Source organism: Propithecus coquereli, unplaced genomic scaffold (genome assembly GCF_000956105.1).
Source record: "Propithecus coquereli isolate 6110/MARCELLA unplaced genomic scaffold, Pcoq_1.0 Scaffold125, whole genome shotgun sequence".
Lineage (NCBI taxonomy): Eukaryota > Metazoa > Chordata > Mammalia > Primates > Indriidae > Propithecus > Propithecus coquereli.
Window position 1 is genome coordinate 3,158,844 of NW_012136636.1, and position 20,819 is coordinate 3,179,662.

Here is a 20,819-nt window from a genome sequence, read left to right on the forward strand (position 1 = left end):
GTTAATTTAGTGCAAACGATTGTGTCCTGGATGGGTGGACCACAGTACAAACTTCTCCCCCTTCTCTCATTCTTCAAGAAGAGACACAGTAGGATTCGGGAAAAAAAATAATTTACGATGAGCATTTATCACATAAAAACACTTTGTAGTTGTTATTTTTAAAGTCCCAAGCTTTCAAGAGGAAACGCTTGTTTTTCTTAGGAAAGATTAACAGTAAGATGCGAGGCCTGTGATGGCCAAAGAGAACATTCTAAGGAATTACATAGTCACTTCTCAACACTTAGGGAAGCAGAGGACTTCTCTGCGTTTATTTGGAAAAGAATGCTAAGAGCAAAGAAATTAAAGTTGTTTGAGGTAATATTAGAAAATTGTTTGTTTAAAGGAGGGAAAACATTGCGAATGAGTGATGCTATTATTTTGATCCTTAGGAAGAAAAAATAGTGATCAACAATAAAGAAATATGAATAAAAGAAAAGGCTGTTTACCTAATAAGTTTGAACCCATTTAATTTGTAGCTTAAAACTAAAGCTATTAGTGAATTCAACGGTGGCTCTAGCTACTGATAAGTTACTATGAATACCGAGCACATTCCATTAGCTGTGATAATTCTGGGTTAGACCCCTGGATTAATTGGAATAATTTTAGTTCATCTTTTAAGAATACCCATTTAGAGTCTAGATATTAATCCTGTGTACATTTAAATGATTTAATATGTAATTAAAACAAATGTATATTAATCCTCTCACACTAAATGTTTTTCCATAAATAGACAATGATTAGACAATGATAGCAGATTGAAATGTGCATGGAGCCAGATCTGAGTATCTTTCAAAGAGTTGAGCAAATGGCAGATGACAACCTTGAAACACGGGGGAAAAAAATACTCTCCACTTTCTGTAACTGTTGGTGTGTGTCACATTTGAGATGTTTTTTATTTAAGATGCTTTTCTACATGTTACTGGGTTGTCTGAATTCGAAAGTATCAGTATCAGTAAATACTGAGAATATCTTTGGCCAGAGCAGCAAATGGACTGGTCAGCAGGAAATAAACGAGGCTGTCGTACGGGTCTCTGGCTACCTCTTCTGGTTGGCACCCGAAACCAAAGGGTCTTTTCCTTCAAGGCAAAGGAAGGACTCTGAGGCTCACAGGAGGGTGTGTGTGAGAACCGTCGTTCAGAGAACTCATTTCCTCTCTGTGCCAAACCACTTAGCCTGTCTTTTTCCAAGGGCTGCCCTGAGATGTAGGTTCTTCCTGCCTCTCCCGGGTCGGCGAAGATGAACAATGGGAGGACAATTTCTAAAATAAGGAGAGTGGGCAGCTCCGTCCCTGCTAACGGTGGCAAGTGGCTCAGCCTGCAGAGTGTGCACCACAAACTCACGCACACGCACAGCTGTTTTTATGCAGAAAATCGGTGCTCATGATCCAATTTCAGCAAAAGAGAATGATTTGGTATTTTCTGAAGCTACCAATTGAGAGTCAACTCAATATAGATGCAAAAAAAAAAAAAAAAGACCTGCAAAGAGAGAGCGTTGTCTCTTAGGAGAATAATTCAGGATGACAGAAGCTCTGCTAAGAATGGGCTTTGAAGCGAAATAGCTGTGCGAAGAGAATCTCTCTAAGTCAGGCTGAAGATGTGCCAATCCTCAGGCTTAGAGGAAAGGAAACCCACCTAATGGGTCACAGCACCATTGAGAACTGAGGGCTCAACACAACTTTTGTTTCTTATCCAATGTCCATAATGTGGTCTTAAGGTTGTCAGTTATGGCTTATTTTAGGTAAGATTTCGGAATGTTACCATCGTGTGTAAATGAAATAGCAGAACCGGTTAATAACAAAACCACACGCTTTTTGGTAACTAATAAAATAATGCTAAATACTAAGAAAACAGGCAAATTTCACTTTAAAAATGGACACATATTCCTTGCCTACTTCTCACAATGCCAGAAATACTCTCTTGATTTTAATACCAAAAGATAGGAAATCAATTTGCATCTTAACAATTTTAAAATATAATTCATAAAGGGCCAGTAGCTATGTCTAGGCAAAGATAACAGTAATAAATGTATTAGTTCTTCTTATTGTAAAAAATATTAGTTCTTGCTGTGATCATAACTAACTGTTCTAACTTGTGGTCTTTCAAAGATATTTCAAAGCTACACTTTAGAGTTAATATGTTACATTTGTGTCTATTTCATAGTATTTCTATTTCATATTAATCAGCAAAAACCATTTCGCAACACTGTCCCAGCTAAATAAATGATAGAAACACATCAACAGCCACAAACAACATAAGTTCACTGAAAAACAAAAACTCTCACCAGATTCTCAAACACACCTCCTGCCGTTAAAGGACAGCTGTGTTGTCTGAGGACTCTATGGGGCCATAAGCCCTCCAGGCAGCCAGTAAGGAGATTTCCAGACCTCCCTTCTTGGTCATTCCTGACTCGCCCTCCCTGCTCTGCCCTTTTGTTTTCAGCTCTCAAATCCAGCCTCTGGTTATTATCCTCTTTCTCCTGAGTCAAAAATAAATCAAAGATCGTATTGTATACCTGTGAAACCCCATTGACAGAACAAAATGGAGAGGGTCGTCTGTTCTCTCCCACTTGCCATTAAGAGCTCCACTCGCATTACAAACGTGCAGAGCTGGGTGGCGATCACAGGTGAACACGTATTTCCCATTCAGTGGGAAAAGAGAATGTTGCTTTCAGTATAATTTGTACCAGCATCAACGCCACTGGCTTGTTGTGTCTTGGTGCCAGAAAACCACACAGCAGCACCAACACCTGCCAGTGGGCTATCTTTTTCACTCGTCTGCCTATTTTTGAGGTGTTACATTTCCTGACAATACCAAATCAATAAACCTAATTTGCAGCAACACACCACATTACAGCATTTTATATCACACTTCCAAGAGCAGCAGTCTAAAATCTTGACAATCTAAACTACGTACCAACTCCTGACATTTAGATCTTTTCCAGTAAAAAATATAATAAGTTTTTTATACAGAAAAGTTTCTGTCTTCCCTACTTCTGGCAAAAGCACCATCATTTCTAACAGTCGCTTAGGCTTAACGCTTTGTAGCTGTCACCCGAGGTTCTCTCTTCTCCAGCAGCCGCTCTCTCACCTGGCACCAAGGCCGTGATGACTTCAGAACACCTTCCACCTTCATCCATTCCATTCCGTTTCCAGCAGCTCCCAAATATTCCTGCCCACAAGCATTCCTGTCTCCTCTGAATTTCTCCTGTCTACTTTCCAAACCTAATCTGTGCATTTAAATGTATCCTTTCTATCTTTTTATTATTCATTCATATACATAGATTTACATGTATAGATACACAAGCACTCAAATACATATAATATTCATATTTTCTATATGCAGTTGCTATCTATGAATATTACGTGCCTTGCTTCTTTATACATTACAGTGAATATTGGAGATCTGTCCCTGTGGCAGCCGTGGGATAATGGGTGGCTATTTATTTTTTGTACATCTGTATTTTTCAAATTTTTTATAATAATCACATATAGACTTTATAATGATATGTGAAAAATATGTCATTTGAAGACCACAAAAACAAGCAAGCAGAAGAGATGTCAACATGAGGGATCACGTCCTAAACTCTCTAGCAGGGAAAAAAAAGATAATTGCAATGATTCTAGAAATAGATAAATGGAGAGCACAAAACTGTAACACCTGCAAAATTTAAAGATTTTTGTAAACCAAATTTAGAACAGCTTATCTGCAACAATAATATTTTTGATCAAAATACATTTAAGCACCTACCGAATTCAAAGGACCCAGATGCCCACGTGCAGGAATGGATCAGCTCGACTCCCTGATCCCGAGTGACAGTTTTCACAGAAGTTTGCAGTAGTGATCTGATGCGAATTTGGGTTTCTTTCCTTGAAGTTCTCACTACCAAAAAAGAAGATATCTTGAAAGAATGTCATTTGTTGACAAGCTAACCTATTAACCACAGTGTGATAGACAAGAGTCTATTATTATGCAACATATTTAGGTTGATTGTAGTATTAAAAAAATGATACCTTAGGTGCTTTTGAATTGTTAAAACATTTTCATAAAGATTCCCTCTCAATAGCCCTTGCAAGTAGTTAGGCATCTGCATTCCGTAGGCAGGAAAACAGCCTTGAGGTGGTTGTGCGTTTTGGCCTTAACTCATCCCGCCAGCAAGATGGCAAAGGAAATCACCCGGCTTCTAATCATACGCCTTTCACCTGAACCAAGACAAAGAATGAAACTTCTTTTTGACAAGAAAGATTCAGTACTGGTCCCAGAACAAATCTGAACATTAGAACTATGTTATAAATAAGTTGCACGGTGAGAGCCTGGTGTACAGTCAACTCTATTTCACGGCCAAGATCATGTTAGCACACACTGAGCATTCTGGTCCGTCTTTTCCACGACTATCCTGGGTAACTATGAACCAGGAAAGAGATTCACTCAAGCACGTTCCATTTGACAAGCACAGATACATTTATTCCATTGCCTATATTCTAAAACTATCCAAGCAACACCACCAGCATGTAAATAATAGAAGCCAAGTTGGTAACAAACCTGTAAGTTTGGGTGAATTCGTGTTCAAAAAATACTGATTTTAATATCTGATCAAATGCTGAGAATGAGCAGGGGTAGGGGACACACACTCACAAAAGGACCATCTGTTCCTTATTTAAGCCATCCTTAGACAAGAATATATTACTTTTCAGGGGAAAAAATATTGTTCTTTCCAGAGGAATAGGAATGTGATATAAACAATGAGATGAGATAAAGCTGTTTGTATCAAAGGGTGAATCAGATTATAACACTGAAAAATAGTACACGTTTCCTGTTATTGCTGCTATAAGTAAAACGGTATTTGAAAGACAAATTACCATGTTACTATTCTTGAAAATCCTGGGCTGTCCTGTAAGTAATGACATCTTGGGAGGCGTGAGACTAACCAAGTGCAGACATATCTCAATCTACATAATTTAAGGAGGAAAAAATTAATCGTTTCTCCTTCAAGAAAGAGAATACTTTTTCCTTTAAAACGTAAAGAATCTAGAAAAGCTTATATTCAAAACAAACAAAAACTGCAAACAGAATAGGGAAGATCTGAGCGGCAAAGATGCTCCCCGCGGTATGAAGAGTCCAGCTGAGCTCTAGAGGAAACGTTCTGGGTCACACACAGCAGGCAGGGAAACAGAGCCGGTCCCCAGATTTGAAGAGCCTGCAGCAGTTCCCAAGCCCCAAGGGACCTCACAACAGCAGCTTCAACAAGACTGAGGGCAACAAGGATTCACGTCCTCACCGGTGGCAGGTGGCAAAGCACACTTCCACTGTTGGCCACACACACAAACTTGGCATTCTGCACCCATCCCACGACCGGCTCCAGCACGTGGGCCTATGTACTCATGGGAGCCACCCTGGGTCTCTGCATGAGTAAGAACCAGGCGTTGTCTCAGCAAGAGCTGGAGAACAGGCCCCACTCTCTCATTTGGAAGCTTACCTGATCTACCTCTTAGCAACTCTCTCATCTCCCAAAGGGGAGAAGCAATTGTGGCAACAAGCCTGGCATGTCTGCCCCTCTGTAAGGTCCGGCGAGAAGCTGATCAAAGCCCCCGCCTCACTTGCTGGAAACTGGAGAAGCATCTATGTCTCAAACTCAACATGACAACCAAGCAGCCAAAGCCATTTGAATGGCAGCCAAAGAACCTACACATTAATTACTGTCCCTGCCTGCCCCTAACCCAAGGGGTGTCCGGTGCTTACACAGCAATGAAGGGCTTCCAGCACATATACAAAAAAGTCCCAGGCAAACCAGGACTGTTGGCCACTCTGTGAGTGTTGTCTCTGGGCCGTGGCCAGGGACTTGAGGTCCTTTCATCACCTCACCTGTAGGTTCTGCTTCTGAGGGTCCCTTCTGGCCAGATCTGTGATGGCTTTTCTGTGGTAAGAGAAGGCTGCTCCCAGAATCCCTGGGAATCTCCCAAGTGACTGCCACAGTCAACAGCATCTGATATGGCTTTTGTCTGAAAGCAATTCATCTCTCCTTGTGTATTCGATGACTGGCTTGGATGGCTACAATTGCTTTGGGGCACACCCTTGAAAAAGAAAAGCCCAACCACATGTTTTAGAGAGGAAGCTCTAGGTCTTGGTCAGTGCTTCTCAGCCTGGTCAGTTTTGCCTTCAGGAGACATCTGGCAATGTCGGGAGATGCTTTGGGTTGCCACAGTAGGAGGGGATGCTCATGACATCTTCTGGGTAGAGGCCAGGGGTACCACCACATGTCCCACAATGCCGGGGAGAGCCCCACAACAAAGTATTACCTAGCCCGGAATGCCAGTGGCACTGAGGTTGAGAAACTCTGGTCTGTATTAACCCTAGGACATGATTCCTAAAAAGCCAAGCAGGAGTTGGCTCAGACAGAGCCTCATTCATGTGACTAGTGGCCTCCAAGTCCCCTAAGCCAACATACTTCCCGAATGTTTCTGTGTGGCAGAGCATGCCCGTTTTTACCAAAATGGATGATGTTGGTGAAGTTCCTCCTTGGCCCTTTCCTCCTTCCTTTTCACTCTTCCTCCTTCCTGGCAGGCCTGACCCACCACCCACCTCTCCCTACCAGGACCCCGTGTCTACCTCCACTGTCCCTAAGCAGGTAGCAGAGGGAGTCGCCCTTTCCACAGGTACTGCATTTCCAAGGAGATGTGAGGAGGAGAAGAGGGAGGCCTGAACTCAAGCAGGGAGGGGGATTCCGAGAGCAGTAACCCCCCCAGATTCCATTCAGCTCCAGCCCCAGGAGTCAGCCCTGAGGTGCTGCCTTTTACTAAGGGATCCCTGACGCAGGGCCCTCCAGGTGCAGCCTGGATCAGGCAGGGGACACCGCTGGCCGGGGATGCAGCCTTCGCCCTGTTGCTGCAGAGTCTCTCTGTCTCCCTCTTTTCAGAAACCAACAAAAGGCAAACACGAATTCATTGAGGAGCCCCACATCTGACACTTGCCTGTCTGTAAGGCCATTATCTAGGACTCAAGTGACAAATGTCAGGAGAGAAGGTGAGGAAATTGCGTGCTAGAGTGGAGAAACGGGTAGGCAAGGTTTGGAGAGCACCAAAAAGGGTTTTTGGGGTTTCTTGTTTCTTAGTGAGAAGGCTAAGCAGCACATGGGTGCTTTCTAGTCAAAGGTAGGGAATGGAAGATAATATATCCTGCTGAACCTATAGGGATAATTGAGAGATAATTAAAAATATATGACCCAAATTAGGACTGAGGAAACATATTGGCATTAACCCCCCTACCCTGAAAGAAGGTGCCCTGAGAGTTTGTGGTCAGGTTCATCACCTATTTAAGACTCCACGTCCAGTACGTGTCCCTACCCTACTGGGAAATCAGCTCATTATGGACTGAACAGGACAGACACCAGGTCTGACTCGCCAGTACCACCCCCTGCAGAAATCCTACGGCCCTGCAGAAATGCCCTAGCCAAGGGGACTCGTCTGCTCTAACCCAGGTTGTCAAGGCACATGAGAGATCACAGCGTGAAGTGATGGAAGTGCAATGTGCACACGATTGGTCTGGTGGATCTAACACCTCACAGCATCAGTTTGCTTCTTAGAATAGCTCTGACAGTGTTCATTTCAGAGACATATTAAAGAGCAGAGTGGAGACACAAGCATTTGTCTTTGGTTCTTCCCCATTTCCTGACCCAGGCTGTCTCCCTTGCTCCGTCTCCAAACCTTCTCCAACAAGGACACCAGAGGTACCAAGAGGGTGTGACACGTCTTCCTGGTGGATTCTGCCAGGTCCAGCATCATGCCTCTCTCTGTTGAGAATTGCCCCTGGGTAGCTGCCATTGCCGGCAGAGAGTGTGTCGCCGCATCCCTGTGCAGCGGTGAGAACAGAGGTCAGTACGGGGGCATCTGTGAGGCATCCCATAATCACTGTGGTTAGTCTGCGTCATGTGTGTCTCTGATCTTTCAACATCTCTTCTTCCCTCCCACCCTCACTATCTAACTTTATTCCTTTCTACGCTTCTCTTGGAAGATGGTGTGGCATGGGGGAGACTGAGCATGGAAACACGTGCATCTACTGTCACCCAAACTTGGGTCTGAATGACCAGCTTGACTACTGCTGCAGACTGAATGTTTATGTCTTCCCAGAATTCACATGTTGAAACCTAATACCCAATGTGATGCCATTAAGTGGCCTTTGGAAGGTGAGTAGATCCTAAGGGCAAAGTTCTTATAAAGAGATGAGTGCCCTTATAGAGGAGGCCCCAGAGAGACCCCTCGCCCCTCCCACCAGGTGAGGACACAGCGAGAACTGGCCATCTGCAAACCAGAGAATGGCCTCACCAGGACCCAGCCATGCTGGCACTCTGAGCTCGCACTTCCAGCCTCCGGAACTGCAAGAAGTAGGTTTATGCTGTTTATCTGTTCTAAAGTATTCTGTCATAGCTGCCCAAACAGACAACTGTTTACTAATTGTGTAAACTTGGGTGGATGTTTAACCTCTTAGTTCACATGTGGAAAATGGCGACAATAGCACTATGTGTTCCCCACGTTATTATTAGGATTAAATGACATAATGGTTCTATGGTGCTTGGTATTTGATCGATGCCTATTAAATAGTTGGGTCTCTTTTTTTTCCCACTTCCTTTCTGCTTTTCCTCTTCCACTTTTCCTGTTGAAATAGGAGGCAGGAGAGAAAGCAAACAAATTAGTAAGTCACGGAAGAATCACAGAATGTCAGATCTGGAAAGAAACTGAAAAATCACCCAGTTCAATCTCCTCACTTCACGGATGGGGCTTAGGGGCTCAGAGCAGTGACATTTACCCAAGACCACACCTCGCATGAGTGGGGGTCTCCTGACCCAAGACTCTTCCTCCAAGCTTCCTCCACCACACTCGCTATGGAGAAACCAAGCAGATGGAAGGCGAGGAGGCGTGTGGTTGCCATTTCTGTATTACGTCCAATCCATATTTCATTTAGAAAATGTATTTCTAGAAATTTGTTTAAAACCTGATTTATTTCAATTGAAATTCTTCAAAACAGGATCGTTATGTTTCTAATCGGTATTAAGTTCAAGTTTTGAACATATTTTGCCCAGTGTTGCCTCTCCCCCACAAAATATTCAAAGTATCAAATGTCTACATTTTCTGTTTGGAAAGACACAAGGATCCGCCCATACACTGGTCTACCCTGCACAGCTCCTGCCCTCAGCACTAGACGCAGCCCAGTGCCATCCTGAGCTGCTGCCAGACACCCAGGTCTCCTGCTCCAACATTGAGCCCATCAATCAGTCACTAGGGCCCTTCTCTCCGTGATTCCACAGTATAATTTGATAAAATAATCCGTGCTATCATAAAGGCTAGAATGGAAGGTGCCTGCTTGGTTTGAATGCTTGCCCCCTCCCAAACTCATGCTGAAATCAAATTGCCACTGTAACAGGACTCGGAGGTGGGACTTTTAAGAGGTGATTAGGCTGTGAAGGCTCCACCCTCACAGGGGGGTTGGGGCCAGCATGAAAGGGTGTGTTTGGCCCCCTCGTGCTCTCTCTTTCACACTCTCGCCTCCCGCCATGGGATGATGCAGCAAGGAGGCGCTTGGTATTGCCTGATGCCAACACCTTGATATTGGACTTCCCAGCCTTCAAAACAGTAAGCCAATAAACATCTGTTCACTGTACATTACCCAGTCTCAGGTGTTCTGCTAGAGCAGCACAAAATGGGGACTAAGACACGGCCCAACTCAATCCCCACAAACCTGTGCTGTTCCAGGTAAAACACGCAATTTAGCAAGGACCCTCCAGAGACAATGTCCCTCCTCTATTTCTCATAGAGAGGCTTTCTCAGTAGAAGAGGAGAATATGTGTGTTGGGGGGTGGGGTAGGCTTTGTTTGTTCCCAATGTCCCAGCTACGAGGCCCCTCTGTCTGCAACACCCTGGCCACTGTCTACCTGCTCCTGAGTCAGGCCCTGTGGTCATGAATTTTTTTTCCAAATAACTATTCATAAAAACAAACATGCATGATTAACCTTGAGACAGATCGAGTGACGCAAGTTTATGTGGCTTATCTCATCTACCCAGTGTCAGCTTGACGCTAAAGGGGGAAGATTTTCACCACCAATTCCCAGGACAAAGAATTTAGAGCAGTGAACATTTATGTATGGGTGGCCCTGTGATGTCTCTGACAACACCCCTTTCCACCCTTTGTTGGCTCGTCAAGACTCGAATTCTCAGACTCAAAAAGACAGCATTGGTTCTGCGTGCTTCCTGACCTTGGAGAACCTGCACAGTCTCACATGGGTCCAGGGCACCTCCGCATCCTCATAAGTACAGTTCTGAAAATTATTTTGATATGTGTTATGCAAAGAATGACGTCATTTATTGCTGTACATTATCAAACAAGCCAGTCAGAGTATGCACACATTCATTCATTCATTTTTTTAATCATTCATAATACAGGTGTGTAATGGATCATCTATGGATTTTGGAGTCTCAAAGAACATAGTTAGAATCTTAACTTGGCCACTTATCAGGTTAATGTTCTGATCCTAGGAAAGCTACTTAACAATCTGACCATCAGTAGCATCGCTTGCAAACACTGGGTTGGTTGTAAAGACGATGCATGCATGTGCCTAGAACAAAACAGCCGCAGAACACAGGTGAGCGCCTTGCCATGGAACTGCAGCACAATGGCGTCAGTCAGCAAAGTTTCATCAGATCAAGGTACGGACCACAAATTACGCATAATGCTGGCATTCGATGTATAGAAATCCATATTTTTCTTACATGAAACTCTCCTCTTAATTTGTGCTTTGCTCATGTCCAACTTTTTGGCATTTTCCTGAGTCCCTCAACCACAGGGCTCTTTCTGGTTTCCCACTTAACGTTGTACTAACTAACCATTTCTGGTCAAACCACCTCAGCCCCTCCACAGGCTTGGCAGAAACAGTCAAACCAGGAGCTGAAACCATCATCCCATTCCCGTCCACACACAAGTCCTGGGAGTCTGAGCTTACAGGGAAAAGAGTTGCTTTCAGCTGCAGAGGTATCTGGCAGCAGCTAAACCAGGCAGTGTGATATTCACCCACAATATTCACAATTGGTGGAACTTGACAAATTTAAAAGACCATTTACTTCCGCCTTTCTCATTTTCAAGAAGAAATGAGGCCCAGAGAAGTTAGGGGACTTGCCAGGGTCAGACAGCCACTCAGGAAGCTTTATTCTCACCCCATTACCCAAATATAAATAGTCACTTGGGATACCCCAAAATCATCCCTGCACTTCAAAAGATTAAGTGCTTGTATAGACAATATCACATATTCCTCTACAGCAATTTAATGGTTTCCTGATGATATATGATAGGTCCCAGATTATCACTAAAAGGCATTTTAAACTTTGACAACTGACATTATTTCGAAGCCAACAGCAGCTTTTGGAATTGGAGTCTAGTTAGCACATGCCCACACGGAAGCCACAAAATGACACACTCCAGTGACTTCTGAAGTGTCTCTGTGACCGGCAGCCCCCATGACTGCATGGCCCAGGAATTGAAGAAAGAAGCATCAAAGAGGCTGCCTCCATCCATGTGTACCCTGAAATCCAATATCTCCTGCTAGGAAAAGAATACATGTAGATGGTTAAAAATAAACTCAAATAGAACAAAAGGGTGGTGCATTGGTCGGGATTCTCCAGCACAACAAAACCAACAGGATGTATACCTAAATATAGAGAAAGAGATTTATTTTAAAGAATTGGCTCATGGGGCTGTGGGGGCTGGCAAGCCCGACATCTGCAGAGAAGCCAGCAGGCTGGAAATCCAGGTAGGAGTTGGCAGCATAAAAATGCTCAGGCAGGATTTTTATGTTGCAGTCTTGGGGCAAAATTCCTTCTTCTCCTGGAAACCTCAGTGTTTGCTGAGGGCTTCAACTGATTGGATGAGGCCTAGATTACAAAGAGTCATCTGCTTTACTTAAAGTCAACTGATTGTAATTGTTAATCACATCTAAAAAATACCTTCACAGCAACATCTAGACTAGTGTTTGACCAAACAGCTGGGCACATAAAATTCACCATCCCAGCATAAACAAAGGCCAGGGCCCGACATCCACCCCAGACCCTCTCTTCCTGTCCCCAGAGGTGAACGCTGCGAATGGCCAAAGCCATCCTTTCAGGGAAGGGCAATGGGTCTATTTGTATCAAAATGTTTAAGTTTGCAAAAAAGCACTGGACTTTCTCTACTCTTAACATTTATGGAGTCTGCTCTGTGCCGTGCCCTCTGTCCAGCACTTGGCATGAATTCCCTTGTCTAAGTCCTTTCAGAAGTCCTGACATGTCGGTACTATTATTATCATCCTTTTTACAGACGAGTCAGTGGAGGTACAGCAAGAAATATTTATATCCTTTCTGCTGAACACATCTGATGACAAGAAAGCTTCAATCTGCTTAGGGAAAAACAAAAGAATTTGAACCATTTTGATTGAGAAATGGGAGGCAGGAACAACTTCAGAAAAGTTTCAAAGGCATCTTTGACACTGATACTTAAAGCCCTGTGTTCTAGAAACCCTGAGTGACGCCAGAGGGACCTAATCCAGGGCTGTGTTTTATTCAGTTCCCCATATAGATGGCAATATTCCTTATTTTAAATTATTTATTATTTTGTGTTCCCAATTAAGCTATAATGTGACAGGCAAGCTATTTTACAAGGCAATAAAAAAAATAATCATGCTCCCCAGTGAGTAAACTACAAGGCCAAAAGGTGAGTTGTTTATTTCAGCGAGAGAACCGTATTGCCGCACTGAAGAATAGTGGGCACGTCCTGTGATTGCCGCTACAAGTAAAAACAGCTATAGAAAAGAACGAGATAAACTGGTTACCAGCCTCCTTGAAAGCACTTATTTTTAGAATAATGACAAAACTGTCTGTGTTTGCATAAGGAGCAAAAATGATTGATAGACCGGGTGGAAGGAGCCAAGTCCTGCCCCCAAATTAGGGCCTCAGGGACAGAGAGGTGCTGAAAGGTTCAGAAGCAGAAAGACTCTCCCTCCGGGTGTATGAGCGGCAGAAAAATATAATAGTAGATTAACCCTACTTGAGAGTCCCCTCTTAACATGCTGAATAAAACATATCTTAAATTCAAATTAGCCCGTCTACAAAAAACTAAAACGATATTAGGAGCCCTGTCTTGTCCTTATGGTGGTTTATGGGAAGCCCGGGTGGCTACATATGGCCACCAGACGGGAGCTGGTCTTCAAAATAAAAACAAAATAAACCAAAAAGGCTTCACCCTCAGACAAAGCCAGCATAACCTACCTGCTGAGAGGCTCCATGCACTTCAGCTGGAAGTAGCTGGTGACAAGTGGGCCCTGGGTGAGAGGGGAGGGGCTGGGGGCGTGTGCTGTCACAGCCGTTTCCATCTCCCCCTGGTGGGTGGCACAGGGCCCCTGTGGGCTGTGGGTTTGTGCGTCTGGGATGTTGCAGGAAACAGGGAGGGGAGAAGAAGAAAGACGAGGCATGTGGAGTTTCCATTGAGTCAGCCAAGTCCATAACACAGGAGAGAAGTGCCCTCCTTCAGAGCTGCCAGTGCAACCTCCGTGACAGTGGACCTTGTCCATCTTGCAGTATTCACACGGTGTCCCCGCTGCCAAGAGCCGCGCCCGACCAACCTCAGAAGGCACTCTGTACCATTTGTTGAATGTGAGAATCGGTCAGTGACTGATGGAGTCTATGAAACTTGTATTGATCAGCCTCAAAAGAAAGGAGTCCTAGCTCCAGCATCCATGAAGTAATTCAGTCTTTTGAAAAGGAATTCGAGAAGAGGCTTCCCTAATGCATATAAGAGAAACACATTGGGACGTCCTCCTAGCTTTCTCTTCAAAACCTCTCACCTCTCACTAGCTTTCCATTTTTTTTTTTAATTTCTTCTCAAATTATTATCTTTTGTTCATGCCTTCCCTACCTTTAGACTTCCTTGTTCCAATGCTAGCTCATGACTTTCTTTAGTCTTTGTACTCATGGACCCCCAAGTAGAGCACCACCTCCTTCTGGCCAGTAGATCCCCCGAAATCCTTGCACATATTAGGGCAGCAGTGAATAGGGCTGGTCATGAGGAAGGACTGTGAGCTGAGGAAGTGGATGTGGTAGACTGGCGCTGTATGTTTGCAGGGAATAGAAATGAGCTCAGTATACCCTGGGCGTCGAGGTGTATTGCTGCACAAATACACAGTGGGGTGGACGATCGACCAAGCCGGTAGCCGTCAATTCTCTGTGTGCACATCATACTGTTCCTCACATCCAGGGCTGGGTTCTTTTCCTCCCCCCTTGTATGTTGACTGGCCTTGTACCTTGCTTTGAGCAGTGAAATGTGGCAGAAGCGATGTTGTGCCTGTTCCAAGCCTCACCTTTAAGTCTCTGTGTCGTCCTTCTTAGAAGCCAATCACCACTCGAGGTGTCTGACTCCTAGCAGTTCTCCCTGGCGAGCTGGCCACATGGAGAGAGATAGCCATGTGGAGAGACATGGCCACATGGAGAGAGATAGCCACGTGGAGAGAGACGGCCATGTGGAGAGAGATGGCCACGTGGAGAGAGATGGCCACGTGGAGAGAGATGGCCACGTGGAGAGAGATGGCCCCTGGGGAGCCAGACGTGTGAGTAAAGCCTTGGACCCTCCAGCTCAGCCCAACAGTCAGCTGAGAGCAGTGAACATGGACCAAGCTGACAACACGTGGGGCAGAATCTCTGATCCTGCCCGAGTTCCTGACCCATAGAATCCTGAGATATCACATCACTTTAAACCACTATGCAACAATAGATAAAACACACAGAGAGATTTTTTTAAAAAGTTTTGAAGAGAAAGGAACCCCCAGCCACACAACATGGGCTTAGGGAACCTGAGGTGCAAAACTCCAGTGGGTCTGCGTGGGTCATGCTCCCTGAACAAGGACCAAGTTGTTCGGTCACCCTGAGGGTCAGAGTCCTAAGGTCTGGTCAGTGTAGGGGTGGCCAACTCTGGATCACAGGCAAGTCCTGGGCTCTGTCACTTGAGGATACCTGTGTATCCTCAAGGTTACCTGTGTTTGGGAAACAACTCCTGTGACTTTGACAGACTTCAGCGATCTGGGATTCTTATGTGAACAGCACATTTCCTCTAGAATATCCACCTCTTAAGTCTCCCAGGGCTGAAAGGAGTGCCCTGGGCTTGAGGGGCAGCAATGTTGAGAGCTGTGAGGGGGCCAGAGGTCCTGCTTGCCCACGTAGAGAAGAAACACCTCACTTTACAAGAAGGCTGCATGGACAGGCACAGCACAACTACCTCCAACAACACAAAACAGTCGCCTTCATATGCAAAAGAGAGTTTTGGCTTTTCCACAGTTGGAGGCTTGGCTATTACCATGGAGCATTTTCCTCCAGCTCCAGTAAATTTCTGGATCCAATCTGTGAGTTTGGATATGGATGTGAATATTTTTCTGTCACTGGGAAAACAAAGAGAATTACTTGTAATCGCTGAGACTCAAAAAGGAATCTCTTTACCAATATACAGTGCAAATAAGAACCAAGAAATAACACCTAGTCTTTGGAGCTTCACTTACAACTAATGCTTTGGGATTTTTTTTTTTTTACTTGGGGTTTCTCCATGGAAGAGGCTAGACTTCCTGGGTGCTTCCCTAGGATGCTTCTGACGTCTGCTGTGCTTCTGGTCTGTGACCCGCCCCCACGGCTGTGATTTCCTGAAGACACGTGGAGAAGGAAATGCTCTTGCAAGATGTGGACATTAGCTTCAGGTAATTAATACACGGCAGCGTCATATACTTTCGAGTGGGCATTCTCTGGCTAAAAAGTTGGTTCGCAGTATTAAAAATTGAATAATCATGCGGAAGTTGCTACCAATTCCTTATGGGCCTCCCCCATGTCCCCCAGTCACTTCGTGAAGCTTAGTGTTTAGAGATTGGTGATTTCACAGACTTCCCTGGGAATAAAATAGAAGAAATTCACTCCCACCTCCAGAAAATGTGGCTTTTCCCAGATGGAACTTATTGTACAAAGCTGCATAAAAGTAAAAGAAACTTTTGGTGAATTCAGTTTAATGTTTACAAAGTGTATTTATTAAGCAGACTTTTTCCTATTGAAAATTTCCATTGTGGTCCGGAAAAAGATCAAGGTCAGTTCTTGTTAAATCAGCCTATTTGATGCAAACTTCCATGTCAGTCAGCCCAATATGGTTTCAAAGCATGCAGCGTGGAAGGAACAGCCCTTGCCGTGCGCAGAACTGTGAACTTGGTGAACTTCATCTCCGGCACCTCCGAGTTCCCTTTCTCAGCCCATTTCATCCCTCCCTGGGCTTCAATATTTTGCTCACAAGGGGTCATCCCTGTGTCCACTAGCTAGCGACTCTTGTCATGCCGGAAGGGCACAGCAATCTTCTACGACAGAGTGAATTTAAGCTAGGGATTTTTTTTTTTCCAATTATGGAGTGAAGTTTTCTCCCACTAAAAGTAAGGCGCTGGGGGTAGAGTTTCCCAAGCACCCAACACTACAACCCAGAGCTGTTGCCAAGTCCTCTCACAGGAAGGCCAGTCCCGACGTAGAGAATTTTACAAAGTGTTCCTCAGAAACGTGCTTCCCAAACAGTGAACCATGACCCCCTTGGAACGTCAGAGCTTACATCTATTTCCTTAAAGGACACCGAGAAAGAATATGGTTTCCGTCATCAGGGAGGGAGGTGTGATCCACGACTTTTTATTTTCACATTAAAAGAAGAGATTTTTACTTGAAAATGTTGTGAAGCAGTGCTATTAAAGAAAAACAAAAATATCATGGTCCCATCGAGGAACTGGGAGTCTATTAGAGAAGTAGGTCAGAAGAAAAATGGTAAAATAAAACATACAAGATTTTGAAATAACACTGGAAATAGATATTATACATGTATACAGTGTTTATATATACACACACACAGATTCCCGCATGTTTACTGAACCAAAATGGAAAGAGGGAGGTTAGTTGTGAAATTCTATGGAGAAGCTGGTGTTTGAGTGGATATTTTTAATTTGCTGAATGTCATTTCATTCATTCATTCATTTAACAAAAGCACCATCCCAGCCAGTGCTAAGATTAGGAGGTACCCCTGACAGGTAAAGTCGGCCACTGCCCTGAAGATCTCTCTGGCATGATCACATCTCTCTGGCATGATCCGTTCTACTAGACCAGGGTGCAAATGCGTTGTAACACTCACATCATTTCCAACTAAACATGTGAGCATCCGCACGTGCTTTTAACCACAAAGCCCAGCGCTGTCGCCCCTGCTGTGCGGTGAGCCCCCGGCTGGGGACCCCAGGGTTACCGAATCTCTCTTATTTCACACTCAGGCATTATCCATCTCGCCACACCAGTTGTTGTTCCCCAAAGCATGAATCCAGATCCAGATGGTTGGGCCCATGCCTGGCTCCAGCTTCAGGCAAAATGGTGACAGTTTTTTTTAAATTAAGCCAGCTCAGTACCTCCCACCTTCCTGGGGGGAGGGAGGGCTGGGTTTTCTCTCCTGCCTGCAGAACCGGTGAGGGCTGCCTGGGGCCCCTCCAGCATCTCTCACTTTGAAAAGAGGGACTGGCCATTAGGCAGAGGTCTCTGTTTCTTCTCTCCCAAGATGTCCTTGTGTTCCTTATAAAAATCCCTTTCTCCTTCCCCAATATTGTAGATTCCAAAGGGAAGAACAGCCCTTGTGAAGACAGAGGGAAAAACATGAAAAGATGATTCAGGAGTCAGCTCCCCCTCACTTACCCAGTCAGGGGGTTACTTGCGTTACTTCCACATGGCCAAGGGAAGGAAGTCAAATGATGTTTTTCCCAGGATTAGAAAAATCTGTTTCACAGTGGCCTGATGCCCACTCCCAGATTTTCAGGAGATAGGTGATTTTTTTAAAATTCCATCTCAGCAGCATGTTATATACACAAATGATTAAGTGATTGTGATCAGTGTTACACAGAAAAAGTGATATGAATGCATAAAACAGGGGAAGCGACACCAGTGTGTCAGTGGGGCTAGGAAACATGGGTGCAGGAGAGGGTTTCCCTGCAGGAAAGAAACCCAGGTTAAGGCTCAATGGGGGAGTAGACATCAGCCAGGTATGTGCAGGGACAGGCGTGCATGGAGAACCGCAGGGAGAAGGAGCTAGACTGTTCAGAAAACCAGAGCACCAAGATGAAATAACACAAGATCAGGCAGGAGCATGCAGCCTGGCCAGAGCCTGGAGTTATGTGGGGACTTACTTAACACAGGCCAAGGGGATTGTGCGTTTGCAGATTGAAAGAAGGAGGATGCACAAAGCCAGCACTAGCACAACTTGGAAGCACAAGGTCACAAAGCTGGGACAAGGACTCGGCTGGCCATGGTAATAGAAATCAAAAACAAGTGCTACAGGGTGACAAAATCCTGGTTTTCCCAGGACAGTCCTAATTTATAATTACTGTCATTTCTCCTTTCACTGTGGAAAAGGTCCTGGCTTACTACTCTTAAATCGTTAATGATAATAGTTTTATGATGATAAAGATAATAAAATGCACACATAGAGACACACGAGAGAGAGAGAGAGACTTAATAAATGTTGCAAAATGTTAAAAATCGGTGAATCTGGGTTTATTAGTTTCCTATTGTTGCTGTAACAAATTAACACATATGTAGTGGTTTAAAGCAACACCAATGCATTAGCATATGTTTCCAGAGGTCAGAGGTCTGAAGTCAGCTTCAGTGGCCTAAAGCAAGGGTCAGCAGGCCCGGGGCCTTCTGGAGGCTCCGAGGGGAGAATCTATTTTCTTGCTTTTCCAGAATCTGGGAGCCCCCACATTCCTTGGCTTGTGGCCTCTTCCTTCGTCTTCAAAGTGCATCCCTCCAATCTCAGCCTCTGCTGTCACGTGGCCCTCTCCTCTTCTGCCATCAAATGCCCCTCTGCTCCTCTCCTGTAAGGACACTTGTAACTACACTTAGAGCCCACCCTGGAAACCCAGGGTCATCCCCCATCTCAAGATTTTTAGCACAATCGCATCTGCACAGTCCCTTTTGTTGTGTAAGGGACATTCACAGGTTCTAGGGATTAGAACCTGAGCACCTTTGGGGAACATTATCCATCTTACACAGTAAAGGAAATACACAAGTTCTTCGTACTCATGTATGTTCTCTAAGTTTGAAATTATTTTAAAATAAAATGTTTTAAAAGATGGACAGGTTTGGAAGATAAATTATATGGTCATCCCAATAAAGGGCATAAAGGTCCTTTTTATCCAGCCCCTTCAATCCTCTTCTCTCTTGATTCATGAAAATACTCATTAGATCTTTATGCTAAGATGCGCATGCACTTGCTTAATTTGATTTTAAAGGCGAATGCTAACACATTAAGATCCCCACTGCTATCTTTTTTAAAGGCTGAGAAAAATCCTTAAGAAAAGTTTCCCAGCAGTGAAATTTATAAATTTAACATTGTCAGAGAAGGCAAGCTTCTACACTTTTACAAAGACTCCAATAATTAAAGAGCCAAGAAAGAGTCTCAAGAGCTTTTTTTTTTATTATTTAAACATTCTTTCCTCCACAGTGAAGGAACAATCCAGTGCAATTATAAATGTCCCTTTGCATCTGCTCTTGGGTCCCTGCACATTGCCACATATTTATGCATGCCTGCGATTTGAGATTCTTTAACACTGTTATTTCAATAACTCAAGGCTCTTCTGTCGTCCCTAAGCTCGTGTCCTCTCACATCTACATGGGGGGAAGCCTTTCCTTGCTCCCAGGCTGTCTCCTTTAACACAAATTGTTCATGCACTAGACCTACTGAACTCGCTTGTGTCATTATTATCAGTCCTGCTAGGAACCTTTAGCATAGCCTTTCCACAGGGGAAAGAGTGCCGCCTGAGCCACCTTCCAAAGGGCTAAGAAGCATGTCTCCGTCAGGATTCTGCCATCCGCCAGGTCCCCCAGCACAACCAGCGCCTGGATGAGTAGGAATGACAAACAAAGTGATGTTCCCCACTGTAGATACTCAAGAAATGGCTGTCAAGGAAGAAAGAAGTATCTGAAAAACCAGGCAAGGCTCAGAAATTGCCCTAGGGTTGAGCTTGAGGTGAAGTCAGAGGAGCCCTGGCTAAGACAGCTTCTCAGGCAGGTGTAGACAAGAATTCATGTTTCGGGAAAACAACTCCATTCTGGTTACTGACAGGGCAAACGCAACAAAATGTTTGAAAACCAATACAAAGCAATTTCCTGAAGAAAATGAGTTGAATCACAAAAGAAAAGATGAGGAGAAGAGGGGACGTTGACAAACTGCTGCGTTTTTCATTCAGGCTTAAAACTTTGAAAGAATCACTGGACAAACAAATACGGGATATTAAATGTAGCATACTAAAGATGCTTTGTGACTTGTTTCTTTATAATATTTCATAAAAGAAGGAAGTCCTGAGCATTTTTGCTCCAGCTATTTTCATTGAACAAGAACTTTTCTTGAATGTTCGAATTCTTATCGTTGGGCAGAGCCGCAGACGGCGATCTGTGAACTGTTTTCCACAATGTACACAGAGCCACCTTACCTCAGCTCAAAGGTCATCTGCTTCCCTGAACCGTAGCTTCATCCACAAATTTCCTTTCCCATGATCTTCTCTAAAATCAAGTGGGAAAAAATGATACGCATCAGAGTATTTGAATATTTTTATCTGCTCTTTCCACTACTTCATAACAATTCTGCTAATTTAGCTGCTGATTTAAAAGCACCTAGGATGGCCAGCCACACTTTAGACATGTTCTTGCTGGCGTCTTAAGATGAACCCAGTGCCAGTAAAGA